Here is a 21,462-nt window from a genome sequence, read left to right on the forward strand (position 1 = left end):
GGGGATTAATACAAATAAAGGCTCCCAGCATAGAGGAGACTCTCTCTTCTCTTCCCATGAGCAAACTTTCTTGCATAAACATGAGCAACTCAACCTTCATATCCAAGGTCTGTGTACTCTCCCTATTCCCCTGGCCCCTTACACTCTCCTATTCCACTGCTGACCACCCTGCTTGATGCTTGGAAGTATATTATTGTCTACTCTCAGAAGGACTAATCCAGGGAAACAGTCTGTGCAGGCCCTGGAACAAAGCTCATGGCCATTTGGGCAGGGGATTCTCTGGTTCTGTGTACCCAGGCAAGGGTTCTAGGTGGTCACATCCCCTTGGCCTCACAATCATTCTAACTCATGGGGAAGAACGTGTTTGCAAGAGGGCCCCAAGAGGGGTTCCAGTTGCCCAGGTCTAAGGTGGTACTATCTTGCCCTAACCCTTGCTGAATAATTGAGGCCAGGATGAATGGATAAACACATGTGCATATAAATACAATGAAATACTACACAGCAATAAAAAGGAATAAACTATCCATCAGCAAAACAAGATGGATGAATCTCAGATACTATGTTAAGTAAAAGAAAGCAGAAAAAAGGGTACAAACGATATGACTTCATTTCCTTCATTTCTATGAAATTCAGATAGATAGAATCTATAGGAATAGCAGATTTGTGATTACCTAGGACCAAGGGTGGGGGAGTTTACTACAAAGGGCATGAAAGAACTTGCTGGTATAATGAGATTGCTTCATCACTTGATTGTCATGTTGGTTTCACAGATGTATATGTTTATCAAAACTTAGCAAAAATAAAATAGGTTTATTTTATTGTATATAAATTAAACTTCAATTAAGTTGATTTATGAAGAAAAACAAGTAACCACAAAAGGATTGCCTAGCAGAATATCTGTCAATAAGTATACATTCCACATCACTCTGTGATTTATCTCGCTCTATCCTAATAGAATTCTCCTTAAATCCATACACATCTGTTCTTAAAGAAATATGTGTGTTTGTATGTATGTATAGGGAAGAGGGACTGGTTGTCACCCATCGGTTAAATGTAGGCGCCGACTCTGAGCCCCAGACTTTTTCCTTGACCAGTCTATCTTCACTTTAAAATCAAAATCTCACCAAGGAAGGCAATGTGAATCCAGTGGCCCTGGGTTCAAGTCTAAGGCTTGCCTCTTATGAACTGCATGGCCTTGTGGAGTAGTCAGAGCAGCAGCCAAGCATATACAAATTTATCTCAACCCCACTCAAACCTTGTAAGATAGATGACTCTGATCGTAACCATTTTACAGATGAGAAAACTGAGGCTAAGATTCTTCACCTAACAAGCAGTAAGTCAGGACTTGAATCTATATTTATTAAGCTCTGCTCACTTATGCTTCTCCAGAGAAAGTTACTTAACTTCTGAACCTGAAATTCCCTTGTTTCTAAAGCTGGAATAATACTGCTTACAGTTAAGATAATTGTGAAAAATAATTAATGTGCCTTGTGTGATTGATGTATTCAATAGATTTCATCAATATTTTATTATGGCTACAGAATTTCCAGCCATTTACAGCTTTTGAGTTAAATACCAACATTAGTCCTTCAGCTTACTGTCCTCCTGAGAAGTTCTCCAGTATAGGAAACTGGAGATTAATCCTGGAAGGTTCTAAAGTGGCCAGCAAATCCACTATAGCCATTAAAGAATGATTAGTCAATCCAAGAAAGTACACACTACTGTGCAATTTTCTGTTTGAAGCCTATTAAAGGAGTTATTCCATTCCAAGAAGCAAGATTTTCAAATATTAAAGCTCTCTTAGCAGAAAATCTAAGTTCAAACAAAGGAAATCTAGACCTTCCATTTGAGGTTCCACTTCTTGTGGTTCCTTCATCCTCCAAAAATGAAGACCCTCCCTTCATAGCAAATCCTCCATCCATATACACCATCCCCACTTAGAAGTATCAGAAGATTCTAGAGGAAGGTTATTTTCTAATACAGTTATGCTGCATTACTTCAAACAAGGTGTCTAATAACCCTGTGACTTCATGTTCCAAAAAACAACCATGATGATGTCACGTATAGAAAAAAATGTCTAAATAAGAAGCTGTGTAGTTGTGGTTACAAACCCATCCACTACATGGGACTTCTCTTTGCTAAGCATCATATCATTGCCATAAGATCAATGGAGGAGGTTGGTGGGACTGTTCCTGGCACAGTGCCTGGTACATTATGGGAACTCAATGATGGCTAGTGCCTTGCCCCCTGCCCCCTGAGGCTTGAGTGGGCAGGATTTTTTCAGAAGCGTCAGACTCTCTTCTTTCTTGTAGCAACTGAGTCAACAAGAAGTGCATTCACCTTAACTTCTAGGAAAACAGGCCAAGCTAAATTGCAGTGAAGGTACCACCATGTATAGGATTAAATCCCCATCTCTCCATCACAGGAAACTAAGTAAAGGAGGGCTTTCCCGAGGGCTAATTAACAGACAACTACAGTCATCTGAGACTTAAAAGAATCAAAACAAACCACCAGCTGTCACTGATCTTTTTCATCTCCTTTGGGAACAGTGTAGCTACGGGAAGAATGTTTCTAGCAATAGCTGCCAATAGTCTCCAGAATAAATACTGAGGACAAACTATGCCTTATGAGTAATCATATGTCAGATGGAATATGCATCCCGGGGTGCCCTTCACCAAAAACTCCCTCTAGTGCAACAGAGGTGACCACTGTCTCCTTCTTATGCAGGGCTCTGCTCAGGCAACCTTCTGCCATGCAACCTGCTCCTGACTTGCCAGAGAGCCCCACAAGCCTGCTCACAGCTCAGTGTCATGGGGAAGACTTGGATCCAAGCTGGGCTTTGGTCTCTTCCCCAAAATTTGGAAGTGGGACTGAACTGAGTCAGTAGTTAAATACAGGTGATGGACTTGTAAAACAATGCAGACTTGGGGGTCTAGGGCATCATTTGGGGCTGCTGTGTTTGGCCCATGTGTTCAGAGAAGCAGAAAAAGCCATTCAACCTGAAAGAGAGAATGATGCAAAGTCACAGAGCGAATGAAAGAGAAGACACATAGAAAGCTAGGGGAGAAAGAGGAAGGGATTTGAATGGTCCCTCATACAGTCCTACTGCATTTACCCGCTTTTGACTCAGGCTGACTTCATTAATACACAATCCCCTCTCATCAATTCCAGACATTCTGATCCTTAGGGTTTTATTCCTCTAGTTTAACATGTATTAAATATTATTATTGGTCACTAACACCTCCATGTGAATGACGTTTTCATAATCTTTCAAAAAGGCACGTTTCGAGATGGAGGTTTTGATAAGAGTCCAAGGACAGTCCCTTGGAAGGAAAATGCACCCTCCAACCAAGAGGGTGGATGAGCCTAGAAATGATGTGAGGCAGCCAACCCAGACCAGACACTTGAATCAATTGCCAAGCCCATTCTAGTGCCCACTGCTTCTTGGCTCTCCTGCCAGCCTTCTTCCATTTCACTCACCCTGTTCCCTTCTCTTCCTTGCTCACCTGCACTTTACCTCATGCTCATAATAGACATCGCAAGCTAGAGCCTCACTCACCTCACTCCATCCTCCCCATTGCCTATGTATTCCCTTGTTTTGTAATTTACTGATTGTCTCTTCTATTACAATATCCCCTCAGGCAATCCAGGATCTTAGGAATCTTGCTTACCATTCAGATTTAACCATTCCTAATACAAAGTTTCCAATGCTTGCTGCCCATGCTGTCTTGCTACGCTTTTGTAATACATCCTGTGGTTTGTGCTGGTTTGATTCATGCTGGTCCTCTCCTTCCCATATACTCCAGAAGCTCTTCAAAGCCATAAACAGTTATTGATTCATCTTTGAGGTCCCAGTGCCATGTACAGTCATACCTTTAAAAGTGCTGTCTGGATGGACAGATAGAAGAATGGAGGAAGGATGTAAAGGAGTGTCAAGGCCAGAGGGTAACAGTTTCCATGATTCTGGCTGTGTAATAAACAACCTCCAGATTTATTGGTGTAAAACAATCATTTTATTAGAGTCACAGGGAGCTATAAGGAGAATTTGGGTCAGGAATTTTGGAAAGGTTTGTCTGGACTGTTCTCACTTTGGGGTCTGTCACGTGATTGTAGGCAGATGTCATCTGAAGGCTAGCTTGGGCTGGACATCCAAGATGGCCATTCACATAGTTAACAGTTAATAATGGCTACTGGCAAAGAGCTTAGCTGAGACTCAACTATAACACCGACATGTGGCCCCTGGATGTGGCTTGGGCTTCATTATGGTAAGGCCACCATAGTATAGCCAAACTTCTTATATGGTGGCTTAGGGCTCCAGCACAAGGTTCTCGGCAAACAATGCAGAAGCTACCTTGCCTTATGGGACCCAGGCTCAGAAGTCACACAGTATCACTTCTGCCATTCCCTATTGGTGGAAACAGTCACAAGACCACCCAGATTCAAGAAGAGGAAACATAGCTCCATGTCTTAATGGAAGGATGTCAAAGAGTATTGGAGTCACTTGAAAAAACAGCATCAGCTTAAAGCTCTTCAGGTTTACCCCCTTTTATTATGGTAGAGGAAATCAAGGTTTGGAGAATGCACATGGCTTATTCACAGTCACACCAATTGAGTGACAGAGTTAAGGCTAGAACCAAAGTTCCCTTAACTCAAATCAGCTCAGCCTCCATCTACTCTATTGCTTTGTAGAGGTTTCTATTAATTAATGTGTTCTAACTTTTAAACAACTGAAACCAACTTTTACAAAATTAATAACAACAATAACAAAAGATGGAGGAAAATTTAATAGAAAAACCCTCAACATATCTCAGAGTCAAAAGAATTGTTAGCTTACCAGATGAGGTGAGCCTCAGGCAGTTCCAGGGCCCTCAAAAGGCATTCATTGAATTTCTATAGAGCTGTGGTTGAAGACTACATATTAGTCTCCCCCTTAACCACAGGGATATGTTCAAGACCCCCAGAAAAGGAAACCACAGATAAGGGGGCACTACTGTACTTTCAGGGATTATTTCTATAGTATGTTACTAAAGTGCTTCTGATCATGTAGGGTACTAACCTGATCATGTAGGGAAGAGCTGGTGTGACCAACAGAGAAAGACATTCTGGTTGTTTTAATGTGGTTCATGTAAAACATGCCAATGGCAACAGCTTTGCCACCTGGCTCTCCAACATTTTTGTTATTAGCAAAGGCAACAAACCATAGAGATTGTCTTCCTCAGGGAAAAGGTATCCACCTCACCATTGCTGAAGAGAAAGACAAGAGACTGATGTCCAAACCCAGCAGTGGGTGAAATTATCTTTAGACAACATGATGGAAAGGTCTTTGTACTTAACTACAGCATGAAAACTAAAAACGAACTAACAAAAAGCTATGTTCAGGAAAGACTCAGTGCCAATACCTCTCCAAGTACTGTCTCTCTCTGTTCCAAGGTCCAAATTTTCAAGAGAGAGAGCCTCATCAATCTCAATGGAGTTGGGTTTCTACTCTCCTTCACTCATCAATCAACCATAGACAGAGGGACAAGGTCACCTATGGCATACGACATGTTCAGATAAGGCCTCTGCCAAGTTTCAGGACACATCCAGACAAAGGGTGCTTACCAGAATCCTGAAGTAGCCAGGAGCCTGAACATCATCTCAGCAGAGGAAAACCACTGAGACATGTGACCCAGAGAATTTGAAAAATGCATCCTTATCCCTGTTTAATAGTTGAAATATAGGTTTGGCAGATGCTATGTGATGAACTACAGTTCACCAGGCATTAGAGAAGCTTGTCGAGTGTCCCCTGTGACCACAAGGCTGTAACTGTTAGGTGGGCAGTAAATGGTTAAGGATTACTCAATGTGTCTCAAACAACATATGTTCCAGCACTTCTTGCTTTCAGGCCAAGAGCATGGAATTTGAGATTCCACAGAACAAGGCAAGGCCAGATAGAAAGAAATAGCAACAAATTGAAGCAAGGCAGAATGGGATTTTGTAAAATATGGGAGCTTTGCATCTCCTACATTATCATTCCTGAATCCACGCCATGTCATACTAATATGTTGAGGTCAGCTATGATGTAAGCTGTGAAGAAATTTTTTTTTACTAGTAATAGTTTAAGCAGCAAAGTTTAAGAAGAGGTTCTTAAGTAAAAAGCAAATATATATATAACATATATATCATACAAATAGTATGCAATGCTGATATATATATATATATATCTTATAATATTATCAAGGTCACACATTTACATATGCTTTCTCTAGTAGGAGAAAAAAAGGTTGGGTTTGAGGCTCCATATTACCCCGGGCAAGCCCAGGGGAGTGTATCACACATGTTACTGTCATCTGATAACATTGTTTCGGTGGGGAAATGCTTAAAAACAGCTGCCAAACATGATGTCATTACTGATATACCAAGAACAGGGAAGTTTAAAAGTGCACTGGGATCCTGATGCTGGTTGAGGTTCTGCCTAGTGTTAAATATATATATACCCAAAACTGAGAACTAATGCAAGAAAATGACTCATGTCCCTTCAATGCCATTTTAACCAGGCTCACCCAAGAATTATTTGATTGTACAGGAGAATGCACCTATGTTTGGCTTTACTATTTCTATCTAATTAGAACCCAGACACTGTGAATTTATTTGTTAATCTGTATATTTTTGTTCAGTAGAGAAAATGACCCCACTAGCTACAGTTTTACGGTCCTATAAGACATTTACCAGTTTTGTACCTAGTGGCAAATTTATTTCATTATTCCGCTGACTGACTATATATAAACATCTGTCCTTTGAGACAACCTTACTATCTTGTTGGCTCTCTCATTAATTAATGAGATGGATAACATATTTGATGGCATTCATTCTATATTTGTATAAGAGTCCTGTGTTTAACATTTTAGAAATTAAATTTCAGTACTAGGGATGAGTCTGCAGTTTCTCCAGTCTCGTCAAATGCAGAGTGGTTGGTGAGCCAGGTTCCAAGACCCTTCTGGTACCAATATTGTATGTTCCTTCCATGAATGTATGGTGTATTTAGTAGGGTAGGTTATTTGTCAGATAAATTTTCAAAGTAAAAACTTCAGAAAGATTTAAGGATGGTTACATTAACAGTGAATTCTAGCTGAACAAAGAATCTAAAAATTATCACTGAGTTCTACAGTTTGAGTGATGATGTCCCCTCCTTAAATTGAAACTTAATCTCCAGTGCAACAATATTAAGAGGTATAGATGCAGCCTTTGGAAGATAACTAAGTGATGAGGGTAGAGCCCTCACGAATGGTATTAGCACCTTTATAAAAGGGCTTAAGGTTGAAGAGAGCCCTTTCTTGCACTTGTGCCTTTTCTGCCATGTGAGAACACAGCATCCATCTCCTCCAGAGGATGCAGAAACAAGGCACTATCCTGAAAGCAGAGAGCAGCCCTCGCCAGACACCAATCCTGCCAGTGCCTTGATCTTGGATTTCTCAGTCCCTAGAACTGTGAGAAATACATTTCTATTGTTTCTAAATTACCCAGTCTGTGGTATTTTGTTATACTAGCACAAATGGAATAAGACACCAAGTAACGTGATTATCCAAACATTAAGGTTCCTAGACTACCAAAGTCTGGCAAAAGCATCCCACCTTGTCTGGAGATAGTTGTTAATCCTCATGGTGCCTGCCTTGTGGAATAGAGCTACATAACCCAATCAATATAAGAGGCGTGAAAAATGATCCCTGACTCTAATTCTACCAGAAGAGAGCCTGCAGCATCTGATAATGAACAGCAATCTCACCAGATCACCTGCCTCCTTGCTACCCAACATATGGTCTGAGGACCAGCAGCAAAAGACATCACCTGGGAACATGTTAGAAGTGCTGAATCCTGGACCCATCCCAGATCTAATGATACGGAATCTGTATTTTAACAACATCCCCTGGTGATTGATATGCACGGAGAGCTTGAGAAGCACTGATCTCTCTGCAGGGTGCAAAAGTGGTTCTCAGGCCTGGCTGCATACTGGAATCACCTGGGGAGTTTTAGGGCTTACAGAGTGCAGGTGTTATTAGTATCCCCCCCTAGCAGGATGGGAAAGAAGGCGACAGATGAAAAACATAAGCCACTCATCTCAAGTCAGCACTGTGTAAGAAGCCAGGCTTTTTCAATTTGGGCTCTAGGAAAGAAGTCAGGGAGAAGACTGAAAGGCTACACACACAAAGTATAAGTATGGCAATCTTATGTATTCTCTTGATTTTTCCCCCCAGGGGTGAAGGTATTTGTAACTTGCCAGGAAGCCTGTCTCCTGTTCAGGCTAATTCTATTCTGTGAATTTAGCCAGAGTTTAAGAACAATAATCATGGGCCACAAAACCCTAAAAATCCCAGAAAGCATAAGTAATGGGAAGGGCAGAGTGTACTTTGACCATTCTTAAGGAATTCCCTTTACTTGTTCTAATCCCAGGCAGGGAATTTTGCTTCATTCAAGTTCTATAGTAAGAAGTCTCCATACTAATCAAGTTAAACCTCTCACTATCACAACCCACAGTTACTATTTTTAGAAATGCTGGGCTGTGAGTACAAGACGATTAGGTTAAGTATCAGTGGCCTGCAAATGTGGGCCCAAATACTTGTCATAGACATATTCTGACAACTGCACTCCAACAATCTGCTTAGTACAGTGCTTTGGTTTCTTCAATAACAAAGTACTGCTTGTGGGTCTGGTGGATTCAGAGGGATCAAAGAGTGGTGTCAGGTGCTACAGAAAGTCACCATTTGGAAAACCTTAAACTAAAAAAGATGGAGGAGCCAGCTCTGTCCTCAGGCTTGAGAGACATGGAGGTCCACTGCTTATGTCTGAGGCTCGTCCAGACCTCTCTTACAGGCTCTGGCTTCGATTCCTGGACTTTGGATTGGCCAAAAACTACAAGGGAATGAGTCTCTTGTGCATCCCTGGCAGCGTTTTCACCAAGTTCCGTGTCTCACATCTATGGTTTGCCATTCTTCAGTCTTTAAGGCAGTGTTTAAACTACCTGTGGTAAAGAATTAACTGTTTTTGTTTCCAATTCACCATAGACCAATACTTTTAAGAATATAATAAAAAATGTCCCCATTCTTCCTCCCACTCTGTACCCTTATAATGGTTGATCATATGTTCCAGTTTGTTGAGGACAATGTCATTTTCCATCTATTGTCCTGGAGTCATTATTAATAATACCTTTCACTCTAGAAACAGTTCCACTTGAATAACAAATTATATGGTCACCCTACCTTCATATGTGATTACACTCATTATTCTTGTATACTTAAACAATTTCTACAAATACGAGCAAATAAATGTAAATTTTTATCTCTCAAAAAATATAAAGGATGATATAGGTAGTTGTAAAAATAGTCAATTGATGAGTCTGTTGACGGTAAATTAGTTAGGATAATGTTAGCTGCTATAATAAAGAAACCCCAGATGAATAGTAGTTCGAAACAATAGAAGCTTATTAGTGCCTTATATAAAGTTCAAAATGTGTATTCTAGGCAGAGATTTGGAGGCTGGGGTTAAGCCTCACTTCATCTTGAGGCCCTGGCATCTTTAATATGTGGCTTCCAAGATTTCCACATGTCTTAATTGGGGCCACTATAACAAATTACCATAGACTAGGTGGCTTATAAAAAATATGCATTTATTTCTCATAGTTCTGGAGACTGGAAGTCAGACATCAGGGTGTCAGCATGGTCAGGTTCTGAAGAGGGCCCTTTTCTAGGTTGCAGATAGCCAACTTTTCATTGTATCCTCACAGGGATAAAAGAGGGAAGAGCCTTCTCTGGGGTCTCTTTTGTAAGTGCACTAATCCCATTTAAAAGGGTTCCACTCTTGTGACCTAACCACTTCCCAAAAGCCCCTACCTCTTAATACCATTACATGGAGAGTTAGGATTTCAACATATGAATGGGGAGGTACACAAACATTCTGTCTATATCCACCATGTTGGTCTGTATCAAGCCAGTGAATTGGAAAAAGGCTTGGTGGATTCTACATGGAATTATAAGTCATATCTGAATGAGGCACATGCCATTCCTGATCACATTTTATTAGTGAGAACTCAGTCCCTTCACATCAAACCATAAGGGATACTAGAAAATGTAGTCTAACTGTGTACATGAGGATGAGGAAATCAGTTTGGTAAATGAGGAAAATTTACCTCATTTGAACTGATTTCAAACAGATGAGGAAATCAGTTTGGTAAATAATTTAGCCACAGTAGTCAAGGACATCATTTTTAAATGGAATAGAATAGAATAAGCCAAAATTAATTTGACCTGGAATATAAGAATGGTTAGTATAGTTTTAGAAAAGCGTTGTTTCAGTTATCTATGTATTTGTATGCACGCTTGTGTATAAAATGTATTTCTTACACTGGGTCACAGTCAAAAAGTTAAAGCCATTCTACCAAAGAAAGTTCCATATAAACAGTATTAGAAGAGATAGCCAAAGGAAAAAATAAAGGCTCAAGCTCTGAAGAGAGCTTTAAAATCACCAAGAAACTGGGCAAGTGTGAACATGCTTAAATATTCGTAAGTGACAATATCATGAACAAACCAGACACAGCTGTGTAGACTGGGCTGATCCTGAGAAACACTAGCATTGGCAACTGAGTCAGGTTGGACTTAGGTACCCACCCACTCCCCTGACAGCAGCCCACCCCTATTCTCCAAGGATCTCACCTATGCCCATGCATGCAAAGTATGAGGGGATAATTTAAGTTTCTAGCAAAACTTGCATGGAAAAACCATCATGAATCGAAAGAATGAGGCTGTCAAAGTTGAATCAAGGGCTCGTTTTCTCACGTTTTAGAGCAAAGAATCATATCTGATCTCATTATAACTTCCAGTCACATCACACAAACAGCCACTCTCTTGATACTGTGTGGGGCTGTGTATGAGCATGAGTGTGTATGTGCATGTGTGTGTGCACATGTATATGCTTGAGCACATGCTTACCTGTGTGATAAGACACAGGAGAGGTAGGACAGTGGAAAGATCAAGAAGTATTGAGGATTCCTAGCATAAACAGAATGAATGGAGCTGGTTTAATTCATTTTGAGAGGACTTCAGTGGGCTTTTCTAAGAAGAGGCAGGACATAATCTAGAAAAACACAGCAGAGATGACATTCTGAGCATGGGATCTATGGTGAGCCATAAAACATGCTTCGGCGATAAAATAAGCAGACCTGTATTTGAGTCCCAGAGAAATAGCTATTCTTGCCATTACATAGATTAGAAAACTGAGAGTCATAGAGGTTACTAACCCAAGATTGTACAGCTCATATGAAGAACTGGTACTCAAAGAAGCAGGCTCAGTAGTAGGCAAAGATAGGAATATACCCAGAAGGATTGTCCAGCTCAGAGGCAGAACATACTGGCACCACAGGAAATTCAGATGGTGGCTGAGTCCCCACTGAAGGAGAGTAACGAGAGCTCTTGAGCACAGGATCAGACAGCTGGTCTTTACTAGGGTGCCCTGGGCTGCCATCTCACCAGGGAAAAAGCATGAGGCAACAGTAAAATGAAAAGAAGTTGATGGGCATTCTGGAAAATGCCATCAGTTGAACCTGTCCCATCTCTTCCTTGCTATACTACACTCCAAATAAAAAAGAAAGAGCTTAATCACCTGTAAAATAGGGACTCAACTCAATTTTCCCATGTAGATCTATAAACCCAGCCCCTCCCTTTCCATTCCCTCTCCTTCAGCCCACCGGAACAGGGCTGGAGACAGTCATTTCTTAGAAACACTAAAAATATACATTACATCATTCCTCCCCCACAGCCTTCAACCCCCAACAACAAGCCAAGTAATTTGAGCCCCTCTGCAAGGCCTGCCATAGCCTCCCTTTGAGGTCTGTGTTTTCCCTATTTATTGTACCTGGGAGACTGACAGACATATGTTTTATGATACATTATATATTAGGCTTGGCTAGAGGCTCCATTTCCATTAAAGATGACTAAAGCACTAAGTTATAGCTACCTGGACTGCCCCTGCCATTTGCCTTCTGAAGCTATTCTCTGAGCTGTATTTCTGCCTTTTACTGTGACATTTGCTCACAAAATGAACGGAGTTTGGCCATTAAAAACCTAAGACTCTGCTTCTACAATATTTTTTAGAACTGAGCTCTAGAGCCCTCTTCCTGAATTCCTCCAGTTCTTGGTTCTGACAATTTCCTGAAATAGACGAGTGCTCCCCAAAGCTGCAAAATCACATCTCTCTTTAAAACACCAGCTAAAACTGAAAAAGATAAAATAAAAACAGATCTACTTTTCCAAAATGGGGTTATGTGAGTTGCTGCTCCCTTCAGGCAATTGTTTGGCAATTGACATGTGGTTTCTGCATACTAATTGGTTAAATGTTCAACCTCATTCATACGATACTTGTGGAAATTACTATTTTTTTAATGTTGGTTTTTAAAATTTAGAATGATGCCTTTAGATCAATTTAGATACCATGTTATTGCACAGGTAATCAGTAAAATAAGGAAAAGATGGTGATAAAAGTAGAAACAACATCAAAAAAAAAAAGCCAACCTTCATTAGCATTATAACCTATGAATTAAAACTGGTAAAGGGAAAAAATAACTTCATTTATCCTGTGCAAGAGTCACTGATTAATTGAAAATACACATCAAAGAGCTTCATTTGCATTTAGCAGTTCTTGTACTCTGAGAAGCTTTATGTGGGAAGGGATTCCCTATCGAACACACACAGACATATACAAACCCCTCACAATGCTATAGGAGCCATAATTTCCTCCAACTATGAAGGATGTCCAGCTTCATGGATATATTTACAGCCTGGTCCAGAGAGACCACTGAGTTGAACGGTGAACAAACAGACAAAGAAGTATTTCTAGATATACAAGTTTGTAGAGAGGATGAGAAATAAATTCCTTAGTAATTTTTTTAAACTGGAAGTATCCCTCACAGGTGGTTTTCCATCCTCTCATTTCCCACAGTTAATGTTTTAGGAAGGAAAATGTTCCCCTGTTCTTGATTCCCCATCTTGAAGACTGTTACTCAATTGGATGTGTGGCACCCCCATACACACCAGCCTTCACATTTAATGCCACATGGAATGGCAAACTTCTTGGGCATTGATTGTTCATCCTCTCTCTGAATACAGGATGTTCAATCTCTTTGTAAGTTTCCTTTCGAAAGTTGATGAGATGTTATGGAGGCATATCACTGGAACTTGCTCCACCCTTGCCCTGCCCACAATGAGCAGACACTACTCTGGATATGAACCAGTATTTCTAAGAAGTATTCCAATTTGGGTGTTGTGTGTGGCAAACACAGCCTCACAAGGCTATTACTAGGGCAGGACTTCCAGAATAGCTAAGCAAGGAGCTCACCGAATCCTCATCCCAAAGAGTAACAATAAAACTGAATTAAATTGTCAAAAACAATCATTTCAGGAATCTGGAAGTTGACCAAAAACAAAAAAAAATGAGAAGCATTTATTCAGCAAAAATGATTGAATCTCATAAGAATACAGAGGTATTGGTATTTTTGTCCAAGACTGTTTCATGCTGTTCCACCCAGCTTCATGCCACTGTAGTTCTACCAGGGCAGGGCAGGCCTTGAGGACAAGCAGCTCCACAGCTGGAAGGGCTAATGTGATATGGAATGAAGGATGGAAAAACTCATGCCCAAGGGCATGGTTGAAAACAAAAGCAACGTTGGGGGCAAACACTTGGAAAAAAAAACAAAATCATAGCTATCCTGAGGTTGCCTTACCAGCTGGGCCAAACATCATACCAGCAGAAGAACAAGAAATGTATCAGCAAGATCCAGGGATCAAGACAGCCAGAGTGGGCCTCAGTAAGTTCCCGCATATCCCTAGCGATGTGGAAGGCTGCATGTGTACACATGGCTGTGCTTATGCTCAGGAAAGACTGAAGAGGGTCTTAGTGAGCTACTTGTCCCAGAATGAATGTGAGACTCTAAAAGCACAGAAAGTAAAAACTGACAGACTTGCAAACTGCCTAAACTTTGAATGCCATTTTCCAAACCATACACAGATTCATCAGCATATGGTAAAAGCCTTATTGGCTCAAGGTGTTTAAATCTTTGGCTGACCACTATGCAATGCTGACCCAGACGTGACTCCAAAAAAACCTGGCTTAAAAATAAGATCAAGAATTTTTTTTTTAATTGAGTGGAGACATTAGTGGCTGCACACTGCTGGAGAGACAGAGAATATATAGTTATTTCAGTAAATAAATAACAATAATAGCAAATAACAAATTAATAAAATAAAATAATAACAAAAATAGCAACAACAAAATCAGGGGAGAGAGGAATCAGAGTCCAGAGTTGCTATGTTATCAAAACTGTCCAGTTTTCAACAAAAAATTACAAGACATGCAAAAAAGAAAAACAGGATAGTGTTACTCATACACAAGAACAAAAAAAGCAGCCAACAGAAACTCTCCGAAAGACCCCAGGTGATGGACTTACCAGGCAAAGACTTCAAAGTAGGTGTTGTTAATATGTTCCAAAAATATAAAGGAAACCCTCTTTAAAGAATCAAATGAAAATATGGTCCCAAGAAAAAATAAAAAGTATTTGAAGTGAGAGATTTCCCAATTACCCTGATTTGACCATTACATATTGTATGTTTGTATCAAAATATCACAAGTATCCCATAAATATGTACAACTATTATGTAATCACAGAAATGTAAAAGATAAAAAAGAAAATATAACAATGACTCATCAAATACAGACTATCAAAGAGAAATTATTTTTAAATGACTATTTTTAAATTCTGGAGTTAAGAATGATAACAGAAATAAAAAATTCACAAACAGGCTCAACAAGATATTTGAGTGGCAAGAGAAAGAATCAGCAAATCTGAAGATAAATCACTATAAATTGTTGATTCTGAATAATGGAAAGAAAAAAATAATGAAGAAATATTAGCAGAGCCTGAGAGACCTGTGAGCTACCATTAAGTATTCCAACATATGTGTACTGGGAGTTCAAAAAGAAGAAAAGAGAAAGGGGCAAAAAAAAAAAAAAATGAAGACATAATATCCCAAACCTCCCCAAATGGATTAAAAACATTAATCTACACACCCAAGAAGCATAATTAATTCCAAGTAAGATGAACTAAAAGAATTTACAGAGACACATCATAGCCAAGATGTTGAAAGGCAAAGGCAGAGAAAATCTTGAAAGCAGGAAGAGAAAAGCAATTCATCACAGACAAGTTAAAAGGAGGCTTGATAGATTACCAGCTGACTTCTCTTCAGAAATAATGGAGACTCAGAATGCAGTGGGATGACATATTCAAAGTATTAAAAGAAAAAAAAACTATCAACCAAGAATCTCATATGTAGCAAAACTATATTTCAAAATTGAAGGCAAAACAAAGACATTTCCAGATAAACATGACCTCTCTTACAAAGACTACTAAAGGGAATTCCTCAGGATGAAAGAAAATAACATTAGACAGCAATTCAAATCCACCCAAAAAATACAGAGCATGAGTAAAAGTAACTATGTATTTAAACATAAGAAACTTCATAAAGATAGTTTCTTTCTTCTCTTAATTTATTTAGAAGAAAATTGTGCAAAAGAATAATTATAAAAACCTTCCTGTTGGAAATATGTCATACAAAGAAGTAATATTTATAAACAATATCAGAAAAGAGGAGGGATGGAATAGAACTATATTGAAGCAAAATTTCCGTATTTCACTTGAATTGTTAGTATTACCTGAAATACCTTGTTTTTAGTTAAGACACATACTGTAATTCCCATAGAAAAAACACTAAAAAAATTATTCCCAAAAATATAATTAAAAACAACAATAAAAGGAATTTTAATAGCACACTAAAAAAAGTATTTAGAAAAAAACAGCAGTAAAGAAGGAATAGAGGCACAAAAGGGCATGAGACAAATAGAAAACAAATTGAAAAATATGAGCTAAAATACAAATATATCAATAACTACATTAAAAATAAATTACTGTGCTCACTTCAGCAGCACATACCCTAAAACATCAATGATACAAAGAATATTAGAATGGTTTCTGTGCAAGAATGACATGCAAGTTCATGAAGTGTTACACATACTTTTGAGTTTTTAAAAAAAGCCAATCCCAAAGGGTTACATAATGAATAGTCCTATTTATATAACATTTTTGAAATGACAAAATTTTAGAAGTAGAGGTCAAGTTAGTGGTTTCCAGGGATTAGGGATGGGGCAGGGGTGTGGGTGGCAGGGATGTGGGTATAATTATGAAAGGGAAACATGAGTGATACTTGTGGTGTTGGAACTGTTCAGTACCTTGACTGTGGTGGGTGGATATACTATTCTACACAGGTGATAACATTACATAGAACTTAATAAACCCCCCTCCCCCACAAGAAAACAAACACACACACATGATTACAAATGAAGCTGGGGGAATAGAAATAAGAGCTTTATTTATAATAGAAATAAGAGCTTTATTTATAATAGAAATAAGAGCTTTATTGTTGTTGATTATACCAACAACAATATCCGAATTGTAATATTATACTATAGTTTTGCAAAATGTTACTGTTGGAGAAAACTAGGCAAAATGTACCAGGGACTGTTCTGGGTTATTTCTCAGTACTATACATGAATATACAATTATGTCAATAAAAATTTTAATGAAAAAAAGTAAAAGGATTAAACATCCAAATTAAAAGGCAGACACAGTTATACTGGATATAAAACAAGACCCTACTATATGCTGCCTACAAGAGAAACACATAGATTCAAAAACACAAAAAGTAAAAGTTGAAAGTAAAAGTACAAAAATTATACCATGCAAATAACAATCATGAGAGAGATGAAGTCACTATACTAGTAACAGACAAAATAGACTTTAAGATAAAAAATATTGCTTCAGACAAAGAACATTTTATGATTATAACGGGTTAATCAGGAAGATACAGCAATTACAAAGTATACACATACTTAACAACAGAGCTCCAATATACATGAAGCAGAAACTTACAGAATTAAAGTAAGAAATAAAAAATTCCACAATAATTGTTGAAGACTTCTATAGTCCACTCTGTAGAATGGATAAAACAACTAGACATAAAATCAGCAGAGACATAGAAGTATTGAATAACATTATCAACCAACTGGATCTAATTGATATCTATAGTACACCTCACCCAAAAATGGCAAAATATACATTCTTTTGAAGTACACAAGGAATATTCTTGAGGATAGACCATATGCCAGGTACCATGGTTTGAATATTGTTCATCCTCACCAAAATTCATGTTGACGCTTGGTCTTCAGTGTGGTGATGCTGGGAGGTGGCACCTTTAAGAAATGGGTAGGTCACTAAGAGGGATTAATGCCTTTCTCGTGGGATTGAGTTCTCACTCTCATGGGACTGGATTAGTTACCATGAGAGTAGGTTATTATAAAGTAAGGTTACCTCTTGTGTTTGGTTTCTTTGCACTTGCTTTTTCACCTTCTGCTTCTCCACCATGTTATGATGCAGCATGTAGCCCTCACTGGAAGCCAACCAGATACAGCCATCCAATCTTGAACTTCCCAGCCTCCAGAACTATCAGTCAAATAAACCTCATTTCTTTATAAATTATCCAGTCTCAGATATTCTGTTGTCACAGCAGAGAATGGGTTAAGACACTTGGTCACAAAATAATACTTAATAAACATAAAAGGATTAAAACAATACAAAATATGTCTTCCAACCATATTGGAATCAAATTATAAATGAATTAAAAAACTTTGAAGTCAATAAATACTTGGAAATTAAACAACACACTTCTAAATAACCCATGGGTCACAGAAAAATTGCAAGGGAAATCGGAAAGGAACTGAAGGAAAACAGAATCACAATATATCAAATTTTATGACATAGAAAGAAAACAGTGTTTAGAAAGACCTTTGTATCTTCAAATACCTATATTTAAAAAAAGATCTCCAATGAATAGCCTAAACTTTTATCTTAATAAGTAAAAAAAGAAGAGAAATCTAAACTCAAAGCAAGCAAAAAGAATAAATAATAAAGATCACAGTGAAAATTAATGAAATAGAAAACAGAAAACAATAGACAGAATCAATGATACCAAAAATTGGTTCTTTGCAACAAAATTGACAAAAAATTTAGATAAACTGGGCAATAAAAAAAGGAGAAAACATAAATCGCCAAATTCAAACATGAAAGGGAAAACATCACAATTGACCTTATAGAAATTAAAAGGATTAAATGAGACTATGAACAACTGTGTACCAGAAAATTCAACAAATGAAATGGACATATTCCTAGAAAGACACAAATCACCTGAACTAATGCAAGAAGAAATTTAAAAACATGACTAGACATATAACAAGAAATTGAATTAATAATTTTAAATCTTCCCACAAAGAAAAGTCCAGGCTAAGATGGCTTTACTGATGAATTCAATCAAAGATTTAAAGAAGTTAAATCAATCCTTCATAAGTTCTTCCAGAAAATAGGGGAGGAGGAAACTCTTCCCAATTAATTTTCTGAGACCAATATTACCTTGATGCCAATGCCAGACAAAAACATGACAAGAAAGGAACACTACAGACAAATATACTTCATGAATAAAGATGCAAAATTTGTAATACAATTTCAGAAAGCTAAAATACCAGAAACGTAAAAAAATATTAAACATCATACCAAGAGATTCTTTTAATCCCTGGAATGCAAGGTTGCTTTAACATGTGAAAATTAATGTAATATATTATATTAATAGGATGAAGGACAAAAACCATAGGATCATCTCAACAAATTCAGAAAGAATATTTTACAATATATAATATCCATTCATTAAAAAACTCTCAACAGACTATCATCTATGAAATATCTATAGATAAAACCATACTTAATGGTGAAAGACTGAATGTTTCTTTCTAAGACTAGGAATAAGGCAAGGATGTTCACTCTCATCAGTACCATCTAACATTGTAATGGAAGTCCTAGCTAGTGCAATCAAGCAAGAAACCAAAAGAGGCATCCAGGTTTGAAAGAAAGAAGTATAACTATCTCTATTCCCAGTTTACTGAGTTTATCCTACTTGGAGTTTGTTGAGTTTCTTTGATATGTAGATTTATGTTTTTCATTATTTCTCAGATATTCTTTCTTCCCCTGTCCTTCGCTCCTCTTTCGGACTCCCGTTATATGTATGTTAGTACACAGGTCACTGAGACTCTATTCATTCTTATTCACTATTTTTTCTTTCTGTTCCTCATTTTTTCTTCTGCCAGTTCAAATGTGCTGTTGAGCCCCATTAGTGAATTTTTCATTTCAGTTGTTTCACATTTCAACTCCAGATGTTTTGTTTGGTTCTTTTTTATAAAAGCATACCTCAGAGATATTGCAGGTTTAGTTCTAGATCATCACAATAAAACAAATATTATGATAAAGCAAGTCACGTGAATTTTTGGTTTTCCAGTGCATATAAAAGTTATGTTTATACTATACTGTAGCCTATTGTGTGCAATAGCATTATGTCTAAAAAAATGCACATTAATTTAAAAATACTTTATTGCTTTAAAACTGCTGGCAGAGACACAAAGTAAGCACATGCTGTTGGAAAAATGGTGCTGATAGACTTGCTCAGTGCAGGATTGCCAAAAACCTTCCATTTGTAAAAAATTCAGTATCTGCAAAGAGCAATAAAGTGAAGTGCAATCAAATGAGGTGTGCTTGTAATTTCTATCTTTATATGCTTATTCTTTATATGGTGAGACATTGTTCTCCTCCTTTCACTTTTTAAACATGGTTCCCACTAGCTCTTTGAACGTATTTAAAATGTTCAAATATCTATTTTAAAGTTTTCATCTACAAAGTCAAACATCTGGGATTCCTTGGGGACAGTTTCTGTTGATTGTCATTTTTTTCTGCTCTGTATGGGCCATATTTTCTTGTTTCTTTGCTTACTTCATAAATTTTTGCTGAAAGCTGGATATTTTGAATATCATAATATGGCAACTCTGCAAATCAGATATTCCCTAATCCCCAGCGCTTGTTGATATTACTACTTGTTGTTTTTCTAACAACTTTACTGATATAATTCTGTAAAGTCTATACTCTTTGTTACGTTTGGTCACTGAGGTCTCTGTTCTGTCAGCCTTATGATTAGCCAACAACTGGACAGAGATTTCCTTAAATGCCCGGAACCAAAAATTCTCCCACTGTTTGCAGAGGGGTTCTCTGTGCATGTTGATGCATGTCTTCAACATTCAGACAAGCAGTGTGTGACACTACCTTGGTCTTTACTTCCGGTTTGTGCAGAGCCTCAAGGTTGGCCAGAGAGGTGAGCTTAGGGCCTTCTCAGGTCTTTTCTGAGCATGCACACAGCCTTGGACTTGAATGCAGCCTTCTAGTTTCCCAGAAATATGTTGGAAGTTTTCAAAGCCCTTATTCTCCTACACATCTCAGACTTGCCTCCCAAGCTTTTTGGTTACTCTGTTTTTTGTCTCAACCATTATCCATTGCCTCAGGCAGCAATAAATAAAATATTTGCCTGTAAATATTTCAACAAATACACCCCCAGGTAATGACTTTAGGACTGGGTGAGTTTGGAGCTAGGCAAGATAAAGACGTACCTTTTGAGTAGGTATTCCAGAGGGTCACCAGACAGATCAACTAAAGGCAATTATTTGCAAATGAGGTCCTTCTGCCCCATCTAGTACTGGTATTGTAATGCAGGATATTATTTTCAAGGCTATAACTAAGCCGGGGAGTGGTAAATAAAACCAGGGTGAGTTAAAATGCTACAAAGCTCTGTTCTTGATAGTAATCAGCAATTTTTCTTGAATAAGCACTCTCTGAGTTGCTGCAAGCTTTTGGTTGATTTTCAAACTTCTTAAAAAGTTGATTCTGACAGTTTTTGCCACTTTTTTTCATTGCTTTTATGAAGAGGCAGACTTCTGGAGTTCCTTACTCCATTTTCAATTATTTCATTTTTTATTCACAGATGACATGATCTTGTATATTGAAAGTCCCAAAATATCCACTGAAAAACTATTAGCAGTAATAAACAAGATCAACAAAATTGTATAATAGAAGAGCGATAGACAAAAAAAATTGTATTTCCAGGTACTTATTATAAATTATTGGAAAAGGAAATTAAGAAACAGTTCCATTCATAATAGCACCTAAAAGAATAAAATACTCAGAAATGAGTGTGATGAAAGAAGTTTCATTTGTACACTGACAACTATGAAACATTGTGCCAATAAATTAAAGAAAGTATGAATAAATTGAAAGATTTTATTTTCACAGATTGGAAGATTCAATATTATTAAGATGGCAATTTTCCCCAAATTGGTCTATAAATTCAATGCAAGTCCTATCAAAGTCCTAGCTGCCATTTTTACAGAAACTTGGGGGTTATCCTAAAATTTATATGGAAATGCAAAGGCCCAGAATAGTCAAAATCATCTTGAAAAAGAAGAAGA

The 21,462-nt window shown here is 37.8% G+C and overlaps 1 non-coding gene across 1 annotated transcript; it reads left to right on the top strand.

Moving 5' to 3' along the window:
* The first annotated feature begins 15,983 nt into the window (after positions 1 to 15,983).
* LOC135269974 (U6 spliceosomal RNA) lies at positions 15,984 to 16,090 on the top strand. Its single transcript, XR_010338206.1, has one exon. It is a non-coding gene; the product is annotated as a U6 spliceosomal RNA (small nuclear RNA).
* The last annotated feature ends 5,372 nt before the right edge of the window (positions 16,091 to 21,462 follow it).

The sequence above is a fragment of the Aotus nancymaae genome, unplaced genomic scaffold, assembly GCF_030222135.1.
Source record: "Aotus nancymaae isolate 86718 unplaced genomic scaffold, 86718_ANA_hifiasm-v0.15.2.pri h1tg000058l, whole genome shotgun sequence".
Taxonomy (NCBI): domain Eukaryota; kingdom Metazoa; phylum Chordata; class Mammalia; order Primates; family Aotidae; genus Aotus; species Aotus nancymaae.